This window comes from Arachis ipaensis, chromosome B05 (assembly GCF_000816755.2).
Source record: "Arachis ipaensis cultivar K30076 chromosome B05, Araip1.1, whole genome shotgun sequence".
Classification (NCBI taxonomy): Eukaryota; Viridiplantae; Streptophyta; class Magnoliopsida; order Fabales; family Fabaceae; genus Arachis; species Arachis ipaensis.
Genome location: NC_029789.2, coordinates 131,914,745 through 131,934,340, shown reverse-complemented (window position 1 = coordinate 131,934,340; position 19,596 = coordinate 131,914,745). Strand labels below are relative to the sequence as shown.

The 19,596-nt window shown below is 33.1% G+C and overlaps 1 protein-coding gene, 2 long non-coding RNA genes and 1 pseudogene across 3 annotated transcripts in view; 2 read left to right on the top strand and 2 right to left on the bottom strand.

The window, feature by feature from the left end:
- Positions 1–19,596, top strand: part of LOC107644198 (translocon at the outer membrane of chloroplasts 64) — a gene marked incomplete at its 5' end in the record, with an annotated part of 89,197 nt that overhangs the window by 23,314 nt on the left and 46,287 nt on the right.
- Positions 2,317–19,596, top strand: part of LOC107644199 — a 21,689-nt pseudogene continuing 4,409 nt past the window's right edge.
- LOC107644212 overlaps positions 18,856–19,596 on the bottom strand; it is a 2,457-nt gene continuing 1,716 nt past the window's right edge. The window contains exon 2 of the long non-coding RNA XR_001621264.2: positions 18,856–19,167. This is a non-coding gene — a long non-coding RNA (uncharacterized LOC107644212). The remainder of the gene's footprint in view (positions 19,168–19,596) is intronic.
- The window catches only part of LOC110262549, a 501-nt gene continuing 167 nt past the window's right edge, over positions 19,263–19,596 (bottom strand). The window contains exon 2 of the long non-coding RNA XR_002347235.1: positions 19,263–19,309. This is a non-coding gene — a long non-coding RNA (uncharacterized LOC110262549). The remainder of the gene's footprint in view (positions 19,310–19,596) is intronic.

The window sequence follows — 19,596 nt, the reverse complement described above, 5'->3', positions numbered from 1 at the left end:
CGCCCGTTTCTTCCCGCCGCCGCACCCGCCGCCGCCCGCCGCTTCTTCTTCTTCTTACCGCCGACCCCACCGCCGCACCGCCTCTTCTTCTTATTCTTCTGTGAATTGGATTTTTTGTAAATTTTGTGTGAAATTTGTTGTGGAATATTGTTGTTGCTGAAATTTGAATTTGGAGTATTGTTGTTGATTCTGGGTTCTTGATGATGATGATGATTTTCTGAGTTGAATTTTTGTTTGTCTGAGTTTGAGTTCTGGATCTGAGTTCTGGGTTCTGATGAGGATAACGATGATGATGTTCATTTTCTGAGTTTTGGTTGGTGTGATGCAGATGATGATGGAGTGGCAGTAGGTGGGGGGTGGTGGTGGTGGTTCTGGTTCTGAGTTCTTATGATTCCATTATGATGATGATGATGGTGGTGGTAGGTGGTGGGTGGTGGTGGGGGTGCTTATGCTTCTGTTTCTGCTGGGCATGATTTTGGGGAAGAAGGAATATGGGTATTTTGGTTCGAAAGACGATTTTAAAACAAACTGAAACCTGAGACTATTTTGGAGCAAAAAAAAGACGAGGGACGAAATAAATTTTCGGCCCCTACGTTGGGAACCAAAATCATACTTATCCCTAAAAATAATGTGAAATATAAGTGGTAATTATACCGCTAAAACAATGAAATATATAATTTACATTTTTTTTTACTTTTAAGTTGGGTTGTAATTAATTGTAGAAATGTTAGATTGTAAAATTGTTTGTATAATTTTTTTCGCATTAGTTTCTAATGTTGGTAATAAAATATTATCAGAATAAAAATGTCGTGACGACATTAGTTCTAATTAATTGAAATTGTTAATAACATATGTGGTTGGTTTTTAAAATAAAGATAAAATAACCCACGTTCATGTAACAAAGGTTTTTCGAAAATTCAGTGACAAAATTGTACTAGTAGTTATTTAAGCAAGGAATTTTTTTTTTTTTTTTACCATGAACTTGCAAAATCATTAGTTAAAGACATTTGATAATGTATGTAGTGTCCGATGATGATTTTTCTAATAAAGAAAAAGTAAGATTGACTTGATGAGATATGTTGTCGTAGTTAAAAATTGAGATTGTGTTGTTAAGATTTTACTTTTTGTTTGATTGCATATTTGTTGATAACTTAATATGTAGATAGTTTATGGTGTAAATTTTTTTAGTCGATATGATTAAAATTTAATTTAATTAGTTAATTGGGATAAATATTATATTGGTCATATTTAATGATAGACATGAATAATTTTTTTGGGGGAGATATTATAGATTTGTTCAAATATATTTTAGATTATGTAAAATTAAGAAAGGTGTAAAATAGGACAATAAACTACTAATTGAGTAATACAATTTATCATTATCATTACTAATATAAATTATGATTATCATCATGATTATGATTGTTAGATTTGAATTCTCTAAATTTTGAATTTCACTTTAGAAGGTAAAGTATGATCTTTTACCCTTAAATAGTTTCTCTCTCATATTTACTCTTGATCCCACCTATGAAATAAATGGTGAGAGATCACACTTTACCCTCTAAGGTGAGAATTCAAAATTTAGAGAATCCAAATTCATGATTGTTATTTGTGACGGGTTGCAAAATAATAATTTTGAATTTGAAATTTTGGTTTTTAAAATATAAAGTTTAAATATTTTGTTTAGAATTAAATTGAATCTAGCGCAAAATTTAAATACAATGATCATAATTTTGGTATTATTGGAGAGAGTATCCCTAATTTTTATTTTTGTTAGATAACTTTCCCTAACTTTCTTTTATGAACTAAACCATTACTTGTGTTTATTGTAATAAAAATCTAGGTCCAAAATATAATAAAATTCTAAAAATATATTAGTTAATCCTTTCTCAAAAATTACTAAATTATAATCTCTTTTTAATTATTCTATTAATTATCTATTGATCATGTCTAAGCACTAAAACAAAGCGATGTGATTACTTGTAAGTTGTAACACTGTCATCCTAAACTGTATTGGGTCCTACAATTTTAATAATCGTCTTCCGTCACATTTATACGTAAGTAATATCATACCACTTTTATATCTCCATAAATGACATTTATATATGAACAAAGAATTATAGTTCTACACCATATCACTCCTCTATGTCAAATATGTAATCAGGTATTAATTTTTCAAGTGGTTGGGTACTTATGTGTAGAAATTTAAGTACAGTTAAAAATTGAGAGCTGTTAGATGAAATCAGTTAAATTATTTAACAACTATCAATTGAATTTTTACTAAATAAAAAATAATTCTGTAAAAAAAAAAGTTTATAAAAAGTAATAAAAATCTAGACATGTAAATGCAGTAGCAAATTTCTGAGAGTTGGGAGGTGGCTGTTATTCAGAATTCAGAAGGAGAATCAACAATGCTGTATGCAACAAGGTTTAGGTATTCTGTTCGTCAAATCCCTAATCTTGTTCCACTCTCTACTCTCCCTCCTTCCTGTTCCTGTTCATGGACAAGCCTTCACTTTCATTCTGAGCCTCCATCCCTTCGTGAAGTTGACGATGCTGTTGATTCCTTCACTCGCATGCTCTCTATGCGTCGTACTCCTCCCATCATCCAATTTAACAAGATTTTGGGATCCCTTTCCAAGACGAAGCATTTCCACGCCGCCGTTTCCCTTTTTCAGCAATTGCAAGTCAGGGGAATCGCGCCCAGCATAGATACTTTGAGCATCGTAATTAATTGTTGTTGCGGCATGGATCGTATGAAGCTTGCTTTCTCTGTATTGGCCAAGATTTTCAGAATGGATTATCAACCTAATACGGTAACATTGACAACAATCCTGAAAGGTCTCTGTCTCTGTGGTAAAGTTGAAAAAGCACTGCACCTTCACGACACAATGCTGGCTCAAGGATTTCAGTTTAATCAAGTTACTTATGGGACGTTGATCAATGGGCTCTGTAAGATCGGACACACATCAGCTGCTATTCAAGTGTTGAGAAAGATCCCACGGCATGGAATTGTTCCTGATGTCGTCATGTACAATGCAATTATTGATAGCCTCTGCAAGGTTACACTTTTAAATGATGCTTTTCATTTATTCTCTGAAATGCTTGCTAAGGGAATTTCTCCCAATGTTATCACGTACAACACTCTAATTTATGGATTGTGCCTTGCGGGTCAACTCAAGGAAGCCATTGATTTACTAAATCATATGATGCTGAAAAACATTACTCCAAATGTTCGTACCTATAATACTTTGATTGATGGACTATGTAAGGAGGGAAATATCAAAGATGCCAAGAGTGTGTTGGCTGTGATGACAAAAGATGCTGTGGAACCAACTGTGGTTACTTATAATTGTTTAATGGATGGGTATTGCTTGGTTAACGAATTAAACAAGGCAAAATGTATATTTGACACAATGGCCCAGTGGGAATGGCTCCTGATATCCAAAGTTACAATATTATTATTAATGGCCTGTGCAAAAGTAAATTGATGGATGATGCCTTGAATCTCTTTGAAGAGATGCGTCGCAAAAACTTGGTTCCTAACACGATAACTTACAGTACTCTAATTGATGGCTTGGGAAAATCAAAGAGAATCCTTTGTGCCTTGGAGCTTCTTGAAAAGATGCATGATCGAAGTCAACCTGCTAATATAGTCACTTACAGTTCCTTGATGGATGCTTTGTTCAATATCAAACAACATGACAAGGCACTTATGTTATTCAATCAAATGAAAGAGAGTGGCATTGATCCAGATATATATACATACAACATACTTATAGATGGCCTGTGCAAAAGTGGAAGACTTAAAAATGCAAAAGAGATTTTTCAAGATCTTTCCATTAAAGGCTATCGTCCAGACGTGAGGACATACACTATTATGATAAATGGGCTGTGCAAAGAGGGCCTACTTCATGAAGCATTGGCTTTCTTGTCAAAAATGGAAGACAATGGTTGCTTACCAAATGCTGTGACTTATGAAATAATCATTCGTGCTCTGTTTGAAAAAGGTGAAAATGATAACGCAGAGAAACTTCTTCGTGAAATGATATCTAGAGGCCTATTGCAAGGATAAAAGTTGGTGAGATTCTTCTTGTTAGACATCACAAAATGTTGTTTGTATCTCTTTCTTTATTTTAACTTGTGTTTTGTTACCATCTTCTTGATCATCTTTCAATTCCGTATTAATGCTTTTAGATCTTCACATGATTGTGATTCTTTATTCTGCTTTACCCACACCTAAGTGTTTTCTTTGTCGTTGCTTATTTTATGGCATTTTCAGTGACTAGATGGTTTCATATGTTTCTCGTGCGGATCTATCATTATTTCCTTTTTTCTTTTTTGTAATTATATATGTGCATTGATGTTAATTTATCCCTAAGCTGAAATGGTTCTGATTTCATCATTGAAAGGAAATCACGTGTTAGTTGTAAAGCTTCCTTGCACTCGTATTGTCTTTCAATCTGTTCATTTCCCCACATTTAAAGTTAGGTGGGAATCTTTTTGTCATATACGAGTTTTTTGTCATATTGATCTTTCAAAGATAAGTTGTATGCACATACAAGATTAATAATGGCTTATTAGATTTTACCATGGTAATTTTATATGATAGGAATTGTTCAGTAGAGAGTATTTTCATTTGTTAGCTGAGCTAAACTTGTAGGCTGATGGCTTGATAACTTTCATCTTTATGCTGGCTCTACTATAGATCAATTGATTTATTTGAAACGTTCCTGGAGTTATCATGAAAAACATTGGTTCATTTGTTTGTTGTTTTTTTTTTCAGAAAAAAAATGACATTAAAAATTTTGAAAAAATGGCAGTTATCATTTGTTATTTGAGTTTTTTTTTTCTTTTTTGAAGGTGGAAATAGAAAATAACTAGTTTACAAGGGCAAGCAGTAGCAGAAAGCCATTGGATTTTAGTCAGAAGCCATAAAACTAAGCAGCAAGAATGCAATATACCACAGTAATAGGGCCCAAGCATCTAAGGCTTTATGTATTAGAAAGCATCTAAGTCTAGTAGGTAGATACTGAATATTACTGGCTTAGACTATACGAGATATAGATATTACATTGATCATATTGGATTGAAAATTTGAAATGGCTTGACATTCACAAGTTCATTTTCCTGGCATGCACATATGCAGTTGAGCGGTGTTAAGGTAGTTCGAGGCAGGTGTTGTGCAGCTGTTTGTGTAAGATCAAGCTTTGCACTTTTAGTTTTGTTCCATTTATATCTTTGTTTATTGTTGAGATTGTTAATTTATCCATCACTGGCATTTATTTTTGTACTTAAAGATTGATTATTAAATATGATGATACTTGCTGAATGACAATTTTAAGTGCATTTAGGTGAGGGAATGATGAGGAGTTATGTGAATGCATTGGTGGATATCAAAGATTGAGGGAGTGTTATACATCACATGCTTTTGCTGCGGCTGGAATTGACATATAATTGATAGTCGATGCATTGCTTATAACAAGTGAAGGCCTTGTCCATATAATGTCTTGTGAATTATGGTTTGTAACAATGTTTGGGTTAAAATCTGAATTCCAACACCCACTTAGTTGAAACAGTGCATTTAGCTCGTGTTTGTTACCTCCACGTATTTTTTCGTCATAAATTTGTAACACAAAATTATACTGATAAATTTTTGCGCATGAATGTTCAAAATATCAAATATAGGCCTTGGATTCTGAATTATTTTGGAGTATTTGCAAGGATCAATTTCACTTCAACCTGTTTTTTTTATTTAATTAATAAATTCTAAGCCATGGTCAAAAGTCAAAATAGAATAAACTGTTCTTTATTTGATATTGCTAAAAATGTTTTTCCTTTCATGAATGTTGGCCCTCATACACGAATGTTAAAAATGCATTAAGCATTCGGTACTAACATCTTCATGAACAACTGACGTCTTTTTTCTCAATGAGTTTGATAAATTTTCAAACACTTTTCGCTTCTTCAGTATATAATGCGCTCTGGATGAAACTGCATCTTTGCAAATTTGAAGAACTCAAATTTTGGTATAGAATTGCCATTTAATAAAGACACCTATTATAAAGATGTCAAAAACATCTCATAAAGATATTTGATTAAATTTTGAGTTATATGTTTAGTCACATTTTAAATAAAAGATAACACTTTTATAACATACTAAAATCAAACCCTGCAATCACTGTCCAATGGCTAAAAGAAGCATTTTCACATGAAGATAATTTAAAATCTTCATTGGAGTTTCATCTTTAATAAAAGCATGAACAATCAAAATAATCCCTTCAATACCATAGTGGAAATTCTTTATTTGTAGATTCATCTTTTCAAACATCACATTCTTAATTCTGAGTTATTTTAATATGTGCACTCTTGAATGTTTCCTGAATTTAAGCAAAAGGATGATGAATCTTTTCCTTATTTGATGAAAAGAAATTTCCACAAAAGGAATAATAGAAATGTTACCTGTGGATATTTATACTTCTTGTGACAAGCTGGCATTATAAGACCATTCACAATCCAAGCTGCCACCTCAAGTTCTTCATGAGGAAAACTCTCCATTTTAATCACAATGCTGTGATATCTACTAGCTAAGAACTGGAAATAATAACAGGCCAATGATGCTAAAATAATGACACAAAAAAAGTTTTATGCGTAAAGAGAATGCAGTGGCTAAACTGATGGGCAACTATACTAATGCTACTGAAAATAGAAAAATACAAACAAATCATAAAACAACAATTGAATTTTGTAAATAAAACCAGTGAATTCCTAATTTGATAATCTAATAATCCATTTTTTCCTTTCGCATCATAATACACCAAAGAACTTTCATAATAATTAGTCTAGCTAAAAAATTTACATCATAAGAATTCAGTAGTAACCGTGATTGAATATTATACTATTCTCAATATACTAATTGACCTTGAAGAAACTAAAGGACAAGAGATTGCAAAACTACAAAACAGTTTAGGGTCAGCAAGATAAAGCCCACGCTGCAATTATAATAGGGAAGCAACAAAACTAGCAATCGAGCAAGTGCTATAGTAATTAATTAAAGACGTTCATGTTGTAGACAACACCAAGGTAGAGTTACTAAAATGAGGAGCTGGAGGTAGGTCTAAACTTTTGTCTTAAAATAGTACATTTCACTGTCAAAAGTGAAATCATGAAAAAAAAAAAGAAATTACTTTAGCTAGAAGTTCCAATACATTTTGCACATAAAATTTTCACCCAGGAAATTATGTGATATTTTTAAATATTCAAGTCAAAAAAAGGAGTGTACTTTTACCTTTTTGTTTTTGTTTCAAGAATAATGTTATGCCATCTGTCACTTGAAATTTAAATTACAAAAAGTAAAAAGAAATGTGGGAAATAAAAATTATAAAGTGATTCTTCATGAAATAGAATTAATGATTATTTACAAAAAGAGTAGAAAATTCGTCATCTAACCAAACATATAGACTTATCCGTGTTAAGATAGCAAATGCTACTAAGTGCTAACACAGTTTTGGATGCAATGCCAAACCATCAAGTGACAAGTCAGAGTAAAAAATTCAACAGGAGAAAACATTATGTCAAAAGTCCATATACCAATGGGATGAACTACTCAGTTACTAACAAATAGCAGCATATATTCATTGTTTTTCATTTCATAATTATCTATGAGAAGCAATTCATTTAATTTCTGATAACACAGATTGAAGTAGAAGAGTTGAAGAAAAGTGCTTAGCAATTGAAAATGAGAATTAAGGTAGGATTAAAGAGGCAGAAGAAGCACAACTTTTAAACAGAAAAATGATATATTGACGCAGAGATAAACATGAATAATATAAATTCAATATCTGCCTACTATACTCACATACTTGCTAATATGTACCAAACTAAGAATCTATTAATCTTCAAATACAAAATGAATTTATATACTTATCATCCTCATTTAGTTATAGTCACCATGAAATCAATCGATCAATTACCTAAGAACTTCATCAAAACTCACATGTAGTTTTCATAGAAAAAGCGAGAAGAATGGAACCTTGATGCCTTTGGAGCTGGTGGCAGAGAAGGCAGAGATGGAGGGAGAAGGAATGGAGTCAGAGATAGTAGGGGTGTTTGCAGTGCGGTTTGGTTCGGTTTTAAGAGAAAAAGTCATCCGATCCGAACGCTTAATTTATGTGCGGTGCGGTTTGGATTGGATGAATTTTTTTGGAAATCCGATCCGATCCGATCCGATTACAAGCGGTTTGGATCGGTTTGGATTTGCGGTTTTTTAAATAAAAAAAATTAATTACATATAACAAGTCTCAACATCAAATTTTAAGTAATCAACAATGACATAACAAGTCTTAACAATATCTTAAAAAACTAACTATAACATAACAATAGAAATAAAATTATAGGTTAGTTAAAATAAATAAATAAATAACATTTTCAACATAAAACATTTATTAAATAATAATAATACATGAATAATAGAAAAATGTATAACAAATTGAACATGTTATAAGTATAATAGTAACTATAATAATAAAATAATAATATTATAGCATATTGTGCGGTTTGGATTAGATTGGATCGGTTATAAAAAGTAGATCCGAAATCTGATCCAATCCAGCGATTTGCAAAAAATAAAATCCAATCAAATCCGAATTAATGCGGTTTTAATCGGTTTTCGGTTTGAATCGAATTAGATGAGCGATTTAATTTAAATTGGTTTAGATTTGAACACCCTAAAAGATAGTGGCACGGACGAGAAACAACAGGGTAGCAAAGCCAAAACACAATGTAGTACAGAAGAGGCTGAGGTTGACTCGGTGGCGAGGAAGGGCAACAGGGGGCGCAGCGAGCGGCAATGCACAAATTATCTTTTAAGGGTTTTGGAAAGTAAAAACTTGGGGGGTAATTGTAGAATTATAAACTTACAAATATTTTTAAACATTACCAATTCAAAATTTAGAAGTAGAAACATGACACAAACAACCTCGAACTAGCTTGATGCTATTCTCACTCTCTCAGGTGGGACCACTCTTCAACTCATCGCATTCCATTTTACCATACTTCTCTTGATTGCAAGAATGTTGTCACTGTTCTCATTCTCACGAATCATGTTAAGGTATGCTCTTCTTCAAATCCCAAATTCTGTTCCCCACTCCGCTCTCCGTCTTTGCTTCCCTTCAACTTCATCCCTACACTCTCAGTCTCAGCCCCAATCACTTGATGAAGCTGTTGATTCCTTTACTCGCATGCTCTCTATGCGTCGCCCTCCATCCATCATTCAATTCACCAAGATTTTGGGATCTCTTGCCAAGACCAACCATTTCCCCACCGCCATTTCCCTTTTTCAGCAACTTATTTACTTTGAATATCTTAATCAATTGTTGCTGCGGAATGGGTTGGATCACTCTTGCTTTCTTTGCTTTCGCAAAGATTTTCAGGAGTGGTTTTCAGCCTGATACCGTAACATTGACAACAATCATCAAGTGTTCAGAAAGATCCCACGGCATGGGATTGTTCCTAATGTCGTAATGTACAGCGCAATTATTGATAGCCTCTGCAAGGTTAAACTTGTAAGTCCGGCTTTTCATTTATACTCCGAAATGCTTGCTAAGGGAATTTCTCCCGATGTTATCACCTACAACACTCTAATTTATGGATTGTGCCTTGCGGGCCAACTTAAGGGAGCCATTGATTTACTAAATCATATGATGCTGGAAAACATTACTCCAGATGTTCATACCTATAATACTTTGATCGATGGACTATGCAAGGAAGGAAAGATCAAAGATGCTAAGAATGTGTTGGCTGTGATGACAAAACATGCTAAGGTAACTGATTTTCTTGTTATATAGAGTAAATAAATTTTGCTTTTAATTCAAGGTATAAATATCCGTGGGTAACAAAACCAAGCTTGATTGAACTACTATTGATTGGCAATTTGGCATATATGGAACAAAGGAAAGAAGAGGCAGAACAATTGCTCTCCTCAAGCCCCAGCTAAGAAGGGTAGCACATCAGCCAGGGGGACCACCTGCTTAGTTTCGTCCACAAAGGGCAGCCATCCTGCCAAGTAGAAGGAGATGGTCAATAGCAGTCAAACAGACCTGTCTGAAAGCATGCATATAAAGGAACCGCGATTCAAACTTCAAAGCCAAAGGATTTTGATCAAACACCAGCCTCTTGCACAATCTCCAAGCACCCCAAAGAGTAGCAAGAAACATTTGCACAGGTTAATGCTCACAAAATTTGGAACACTTCATCATCAATTGCATGTTCCCATATAATCATGTTAAGAAAAATGATAAACCTATAAACTTTACAATAAAATGAGAAATTTTGGTGATATACTCGAGCTTTTAAGTTCGAATCTCATTATAGTTAAAATATTGTGTAAAGAAACAATTATATAATCAATCTGATTTTAATGAAGTTTATTCACTTCTTTTTGTCATACTGATCTTACAAAGACAAGTTGCATGCGCATATTATGTTTCAAGATTAATAATGGCTTATTAGATTTTATCATGGTAATTTTATATGATAGGAATTGTTCAGTAGAAAGTATTTTCATTTGTTAGCTGAGCTAAACTTGTAGGTTGATAGCTTGATAACTTTCATCTTTATGCTGGCTTTACCATAGATCAAATGATTCATTTGAAACGTTCTTGAAGTTATCATGAAAAACATTGTTCCATTTGTTTGTTTGTTTTCTTTTTTCAGAAAAAAAAAATCGACATTAAAAATTAAAGGCAGTAGGCAGTTATCATTTGTTTTTTGAGGGGTTTTCTTTAACGTAGAATAGAAAATAACTAGTTTTTCTATAAAATAAAAAATATAAAGAACTAAGAACTGAAAACAGAGGGTTCAATTTGAAATATTATTACTAAAATTCGTGGCCGAAAATAAGATAATAAAAAGATTACTAAATCTTTAGTTTTGGCAAATTTTTCAAGTAGAAACAAATCAACAATTAAAGAAATCGAATAAGCTTGATACTACTCTCACTCTCTCAGGTGGAAGCACTCTTCAATTCAACACATTCCCTTTTGTGATACTCCATTGATTGCAAGAAAAGAATGTTGTCATTGTTCTCATCCTCACCAATCAAATTAAGGTATGCTCTTCAAATCACAAATTCTGTTCCCCATTCTGCTTTCCGTCTCTGCTTCCTTTCAACTTCATCCCTACACTCTCACTCGCAGTCCCAATCACTTGATGAAGCTATTGATTCCTTCACTCGCATGCTCTCTATGTGTGGTACTCCATCCATCATCCAGTTCACCAAGAGTAGAGTTTGAAGAAAAGTTCTCAGAAATTGAAAATGAGAATCAAGCTAGAATTAAAGTAGCAGAAGAAGGACAACTAAAAGCAACACAACTTCAAGAGAAAAATTATAAATTGATGCAGACACAGGGAAACAAACTTGTGAATCTCAAATTTCCAAATTCAGTATCACCCTACTACACTTACATACATACAAATATGTACCAAACTAAGAATCTATTGTTTCTCAAACACAATGAATTTATATACTTTTCATCATCATTTAGTTATAGTCACCATGAAATCAATTGATCAACTACCTATCCACATCATTTAGTTATAAATTCATTTTGTGTTTGAGGAACAATAAATTCTTAGTTTTTATGTATTAGAAAGCATGTAAGTTTAGTAGGTAAATACTGAATATTACTGGGTTAGAGTACACAAAATGAGGATATTATTGTTCATTTCCCTAGCATGCACATATGCAGTTGAGCGGTGTTAAGGTAGTTGGAGGCAGGTGTTGTGCAGCTGTTTGTGTAAGATCAAGCTTTGCACTTTTAGTTTCGTTCCATTTATATCTTTGTACCCTTTATTGCTGAGATTGTTAATTTGTCCATTAGTGGCATTTATTTTTGTAATTAAAGATTGATTAATAAATATGATGATAGTTGCTGAATGACAATTTTAAGTGCATTTAGGTGAGGGAATGATGAGGTGTTTATGTGAATCCATTGGTGGACATCACATGCTGGGGGAGCGGATCCTCTCCAGTGAATAAAAAACTGGATGGTGTGCAGTGTTTAATCTAACCATTCACCACATTCTCTCTCTTATTTATTTTTGGTCCCACTATTAAAATCAAAGGTGAGAAATTACACTGTATTTTGTCAAGTGTTGAAAAAACTGGAGAGGATCCATTTCCCACATGCTGGTGCTGGAATTGACATATAATTGATAGTGGATGCATTGCCTTAATTGATATTGGCCTATTTTACTGCAGCATATTGTTGAGACAGCAGGGGTGTTCTATTGAAATGGTTTCTTTGATACCCTATCAACCAATGTGATATGTAGGCAAAATATGTTAGTTCTGGACAGACACATTAACAGAAGGAATATAATATCGGACGGAATTAATCGTTAGGGATCGCAATATCATTTTTCAATTGACGAGGGGACAAATGAGAGTTAGCAAAATAGTTGGAGGTCGAGATGAGATTTTACTCAATATAGAATTACAAACTTATGAAAATGAAAAGCAGAGAGTACAATTTGAAATCTTACTACTAAAATTTGTGGCCTAAAATAAGATAATAGCAATGTTCTAGAAATCGGATCGGACTGGTCGGTCGAACCAGTTCAACCAAAAACCGACGTGAAAAATGGTCTGATCTTTTTCCTAAAATTGCCAATCTCCAAACTGTTCAGAAATCGCTGAATCAGTCGATTGGACCGGACCAAGAACCGATTGGTTCTTGTGAAACAGCATTGTTTTTGTTATTCAAAAAACACTCACCAGCAAGCCCTAAGGTTGCATTTGTTTATGAAAACAGGACAAGACAAGACATTGGGAACAAAACATAAAGGATATAGACACAAAATTTTGTGTTCTTGTATTCTGTTAGGTAATAAATTAGAACAAATTATGAAAATCCAATTTATTCACATTTTTTCATTCAAAAAATTTATGACGAAAAATATCATAATAAAAAAATATAATTATGAAAAATCAACAAGAATAATGAAAGAAAAATGAAAAATAAGTTGTGTCCCTTGTTAGTGTCTCTGTATCCTTACTGTCAGGATGCACACAAAATATACTAATTCAGTATCTCTGAACACATTGTCTCTGTCCATGTCTCCTTTGTCAAACACGATTTTGTGTTTCTATGTCCCTGTCTAGTGTCCTGTCTCTGCAAACAAACGCAGCCTAAAGTTCCCCAAAGTTTCCAAACCAAAAACCCAGCTTCGTCAATGGAACTGCCGCCGCTGTCCACGGTTGTCGGCATCTCCGTGGCCTCCTCCTTCCTCCCAAACCCATACGGCCAGACCTTCTCTTCTAGCTCAGCACGTCGTCCATTCCCCCGGTGACTTCGCTGTTCGAGGCATCCAGCTACTGCGCTGTCATGTCACCGTCGTGTCTTCGTCGTCTCGCCGTCGTCGTCATGCTGCCAATAGAAAGTTAGTGACACTGTTTAGCTGTTTTCTTTTATGTTCTGTTGAGTCTGTTTCAATGTTTTAATTTTGAATGTTTCTTATTAGTGATTTGTGATTTTTGAATCTAAAATTAATTAAATCATTAATTTTAAATGTGAAATTGTGAATGGATTAATGAAAATAAAATAATTGATTTTGTCCAATTAAACACGCTCATTGAGAGAGAATCAAGAAGCAAGAAAAGATCAATGGCGTCAAAGGGTGTGTCTGTGAAGGGTTAATCGTTAGAGGCTACAATGTCATTTTTCAATTGATGAGGAACGAAATAAGAGCTAGCAAAATAGTTAGAGGTCGAGATAGAATTTTACTCAATATAGAATTATAAACTTACGAAAAATGAAAAGCAAAGGGTTCGATTTGAGATCTTATTACTAAAATCCGTGGCCTAAATAAGATAATAGAAGACTAATGATTTGGCAACTTTGAAAATTTTAAAGTTGTGTTTAGTATGCATTTTTATTTGTAATTTTTTTATTTTTTAGATTTTGTGAAGAGAAAAAGTAAAAATAATGAAAATAATAAAATTCTATTTTCTATTTTCACTTTCTGTTTTTACTTTATTTTTTACAAAATTCAAAAAATAAAAAACATTAAAAATAAAAACAAAAAATAAAAACGCAAACTAAATCCATCCTTAATTTTTTATGTCTTAATAGTATAAAATTTTACACATACATCATTAAAATTAATTTATTTTCACAATTCTTTTTGGTGTTTGAACAAAAATTAAAAAAACTAAATAACAAAAGAAAGACATATAGAAAACCTCGATAACTCAAACAACATTTTGATCTTGGAAAAGAACTTCAACAATATTTAGAAGAGGATCAAACTACTCAAAGTACTCACTCGAAGCTCTGAGATTTGCTATCAGATCGTTCACCCTATTTTCCTCTGAAAATACTAGACTAAAATAAATCTTCTATTCCTTGCCAAGTATTTTATGATTACGCACCACTAGATCTCCATCTTCCCTGTCTTTTGAAGCATCAGGCTCACTTTGAAACGTAATAAATGCTTTTTTTTAAATCTTATGAAGCACTGATATTTTGTTGAGTTGTCGTGTTCGCGTGTTAAATATATTTCGGATACAACACTCACCGACATGTATGTCTGCGGTGTTTAAACGTGTCTTAATAAAAAATAAAAAATTTTTTTTTGGACACACCTACACACACTTAAATACCATCACGTATAAGCCTGTCTAGTCTTAACATATATTCTTAAAATAAATTTAGATATAATATATATTATTATTTATTAAAACAAAAAATATTTTAAATACTTAATATAATTAAAATAAGACATTAAAAATTTTAATTTATATTTTAATATTAACAAAATATTAAAATATTATTACGATTTATCTAAAAAATACTTTATATTTTATATGTATACGTGTCCTCGTATCATCTAAAATTTTAAAATTCGCATGTGATATATCTCATATTGTGTCGTATCCCGTATATGCATGCATCATAGTTAAATCTATTTGGTACACAATCTTCTTTAAAGTTTAAACCACACTCTACACTAAAACCTTTCTTTTCACATTGTAAAAAGTTCAGATCTAAACATATTTACATAAATAGTTATCTAAAAAAAAATAATATCCTTGCGTAAAACATTTTATATTCTCAATCCTTCCAAAAAAGAGTGGAAAGTGGAAACAATTAAACAAATAACCTCGAACAAGCTTTGATACTACGCTCACTCTCTCAGGTGGAAGCACTCTTCAACTCCGCATTCCATTTTACCACCATACTCCTCTTTGATTGCTATAATGTTGTCATTCTCACGAATCATGTTAAGGTGTGCTCTTCAAATCCCAAGGCTCTCTCCTTATTCTGTTCCCCACTCCGCTCTCCGTCTTTGCTTCCCTTCCACTTCATCCCTACACTCTTCCTCTCAGTCCCAATTACTTGATGAAGCTGTTGATTCCTTCACTCGCATGCTCTCTATGCGCCCTCCTCCATCCATCATCCAATTTAACAAGATTTTGGGATCTCTTGCCAAGACCAACCATTTCCCCACCGCCATTTCCCTTTTTCAGCAATTGCAAGCCAGGGGAATTGCGCCCAGCATATTTACTATGAATATTTTAATCAATTGTTGCTGCGGCATGGGTCGAATCACTCTCGCTTTCTCTATATTGGCCAAGATTTTCAGGATGGGTTTTCAGCCTGATACCATAACGTTGAATACACTCATTAAAGGTCTTTGTCTATGTGGTAATGTTGAAAAAGCACTACACTATCATGACAGAGTGCTGGCTCATGGATTTCAGTTTAATCAAGTCACTTATGGGACCTTGATTAATGGACTCTGTAAGACCGGACACACATCTGCTGCTATTCAACTGTTGAGAAAGATCCCACGGTATGGGATTGCTCCTAATGTCTTCATGTACAGCGCAATTATTGATAGCTTGTGCAAGGTTACTCTTGTAAGTGATGCTTTTCATTTATACTCTGAAATGCTTGCTAAGGGAATCTCTCCCGATGTTATCACGTACAACACTCTAATTTATGGATTGTGCCTTGCCGGCCAACTTAAGGAAGCCATTGATTTACTAAATCATATGATGCTGAAAAACATTACTCCAGATGTTCATAGCTATAATACTTTGATCGATGGGCTATGTAAGGAAGGAAAGATCAAAGATGCTAAGAATGTGTTGGGCTTGATGACAAAACATGGTGTGAAACCAAATGTGGTTACTTATAACAGCTTAATGGATGGGCATTGTTTGGTTAATGAGGTAAATAAGGCAAAATTTGTATTCAACACAATGGTCCAAGGTAGAGTGTCACTTAATGTTCAAAGTTACAGTATCATGATTAATGGCTTGTGCAAAAGTAAAATGGTCGATGAAGCCTTGAATCTCTTTGAAGAAATGCGTTGTAAATACCTGGTTCCAAACACGGTAACTTACAACACTCTTATTGATGGCTTGAGCAACTTATGGATGGCCTGTGCAAAAGTGGAAGATTCGAAAATGCAAAAGAGATTTTTCAAGATCTTTCTATGAAAGGCTATCGTCCAAACGTGTGGACATACACTATTATGATCAATGGATTTTGCAAAGAGGGCTTGCTTCATGAAGCATTGGCACTCTTGTCAAAAATGGAAGATAATGGTTGCTTACCGGATGCGGTGACTTATGAAATAACCATTCGTACTCTGTTTGAAAATGGTGAAAATGATAAAGCGGAGAAACTTCTTCATGAAATGATATCTAGAGGCCTATTGCAAGGATAAAAGTAGATGAGATCCTTCTTGTTAGACATCACAAAATGTGGTTATTACCCGGTGTTAGAAGGTCCTTTTTTTTAACTTGTGTTTTGTTACCTTCTACTTGATCATCTATCCGTTTCATATTGATGCGTTTATTTCTTTAAATGATGGCGATTCTTTGTTCTGCTTTAGCCACACTTAAATATTTTCTGTGGCATTTTCGGTGTCTAGATGGTTGTCATGTGTCTTGTGCGGATCTATTGTTATATCCTTTTCTATTATATTTGTGCACTGATATTGATTTCATCATTCAAAGGGACTCACTTGTTAAGCTTCCCTGCAGTCTTGTTATTGTGTTTCAAATCTTTTCATTTTCCCATGCAGAAACATACTTGGTGATGTAGCCATCTAATGTATTTTGGATCAAGTTTCCAAAGTTACTTCGCAAACATCTTCGCATTTTCTGTGTTCATGCAGTTGCGTGTAAGGCTATACAAATGCGATTAACTTTGACAAAACAAGATATTGATTTTCTTGTCATATAGAGTAAATGAATTTTTCTTTTAATCTAAGGTCCAAATATACATGGATAATGAAAATCTAAGCTTTGATTGAACTACTGTTGATTGGCATACATGAAACAGTTTGCTTTTTAATATTTGAAGTATGTGTCCACTTCATATGAAGCTCCATCTAACTTTTTCACATTCCGGTTATTCTATATTTATTTGGATCTAATAACTGCATCTTATCATTTATAGATAAAAATGCAGAATTAGAGGCAAGAACCTGATACACATGTTTATGGATTTAGCTTTTTTTTTCTCTCTAGTATTTCAAAGTTTCCTGTTAGATTATGAAGTCTGATTTGCTAAAACACTCTTGGACTTTCCTTGTAGTGTATGGGTTGGAATTGATGAAGTCTCAGCTCAAAGTTGCTGCTGTTCTTGCTATTAGGTTGCTCTGGATTCAGCACTCATTTTGTGGTTAGTGGCACCATCCACAATACATTTGGTTTAGTTTAGTAATCATAACTTGTAAACCGATTAGTAATTTACTCCCTAATTGTGTCACTAGAAGGATACCTTGTTATTAATGATATTTAGGCACTTGTCTTTGATATAGTAAGAAGTAAAAAGTGCATTGTTTTAGTGATTTATTAGTTTACATAGGTTTTCTACTTAGTTGTTGCTTCTTCTTGTTTTTGTTAGCAGACGAACCGAACGAGACTTGCCTAAACAAGTGGAAATGTAGATTTTCTTCTTTCCGAAAGTTTGTAATTGTGACTAGTAAGCATGCAATGCTTTTTATGTGTTCAACCTTTATGATATATGCTTTACCTACTATGCAGATGCTGAAGATAGTAGTGAATCATTATGGACATGCATATGTGATACCAATGATTTCCCTAAAGTGGCAGTTGGTGGCTGTAGCTCTAGTTATTTTAATCCGGCAACTGCATCTAGGGTATCTTCCTTTTTCCTTTCTGCTTCATTCTGCTAGTATGGCTTTGCATACCATAATTTGATACCCTTTGCTTAATTTTTGCTATGTAGATTTAAATAATGATTTGAAACCCTTTATTTTCAACCTATTTGATTTCATGGTGACTATAACTAAATGGTGATGATCAGTATATAAAATTATAAATTCATTTTGTGTTTGAGGAATAGATTCTTAGTCTTTATGTATAACTATATAAGAAAGCATGCAAGTGTAGTAGGTAAATACTGAATATTACTGGGTTAGACTACACAAAATGTGGATATTATTGTTCATATTGGATTGAAAATTTGAAATGGCTTGACGTTCACAAGTTCATTTCCCTGGCATGCACATATGCATTTGAGCGGTGTTAAGGTAGTTCGAGGCAGGTGTTGTGCAGCTGTTTGTGTAAGATCAAGCTTTGCACTTTTGGTTTCGTTCTATTTATATCTTTGTACCCTTTATTGCTGAGATTGTTAATTTATCCATCACTTGCATTTATTTTTGTACTTATTGATTAATAAATATGATGATAGTTGCTGAATGATAATTCATGGTGAAAACTCAGATGCAATCGACTTCACGTGAAGTTGATAGCTGACAATATTTAGATGAAAATTTAGTCAAATCAGTCAAATCATCTAACGGCTCTCATGATTGTTCAATATCAATATAGGCTTTTAATTCTAAATTATTTGGGGGTATTCACTAGGATCAATTTCACATCATCTTGAGTTTTCTACTATTTAATTAATAAAATCCTAAGCTATGGTCTAAATAGAATAAACTGTTCTTTAATGGTTTTGCTAAAAATGTTTTTCTTTCATGTATGTTAGCCCGCAAAATACAAGTGTTACAATGGATAAACATTCGTTTCTAATTAAATATTTTTGTGAACTACCAGCCTCATTTTCCTCAATTCCATTTCTTCAGTTGTTATACAATGCTCTCTGGATGAAACTGCACCTCCTGCAATTTTAAAGACTAAAACTTTAGTCTAGACTTACCAGTTAATAAAAGCATGAACAATCATAATCCTTCAATGCTAGAGAGGAAATTCTCTCTTGTACATTCACCTTTTCAAACGTCAAATTCTTAATTCTGAGTTTATCTTAAGATGAATTTTATGGTACCCATAATGGGAGTCACTCGGATAAGGACAACTAAAATGTCTTTTTTTAAAGATGGTTTTTAATAATTAAAATTTAACACATATAATCGATTAAATCGTGTTATTTTTGTTAAAATTAAACTAGGCAAATTGATTTGAGCGAGAAAATGGTAAATCAAATTTTGAACTGGTCTAAATTAATATTATTTTTTATAAAAAATAATTACAATACCCTTATTATAAAAAATGATTAAAATACTCCTATTATATATATATATTAATTTTGA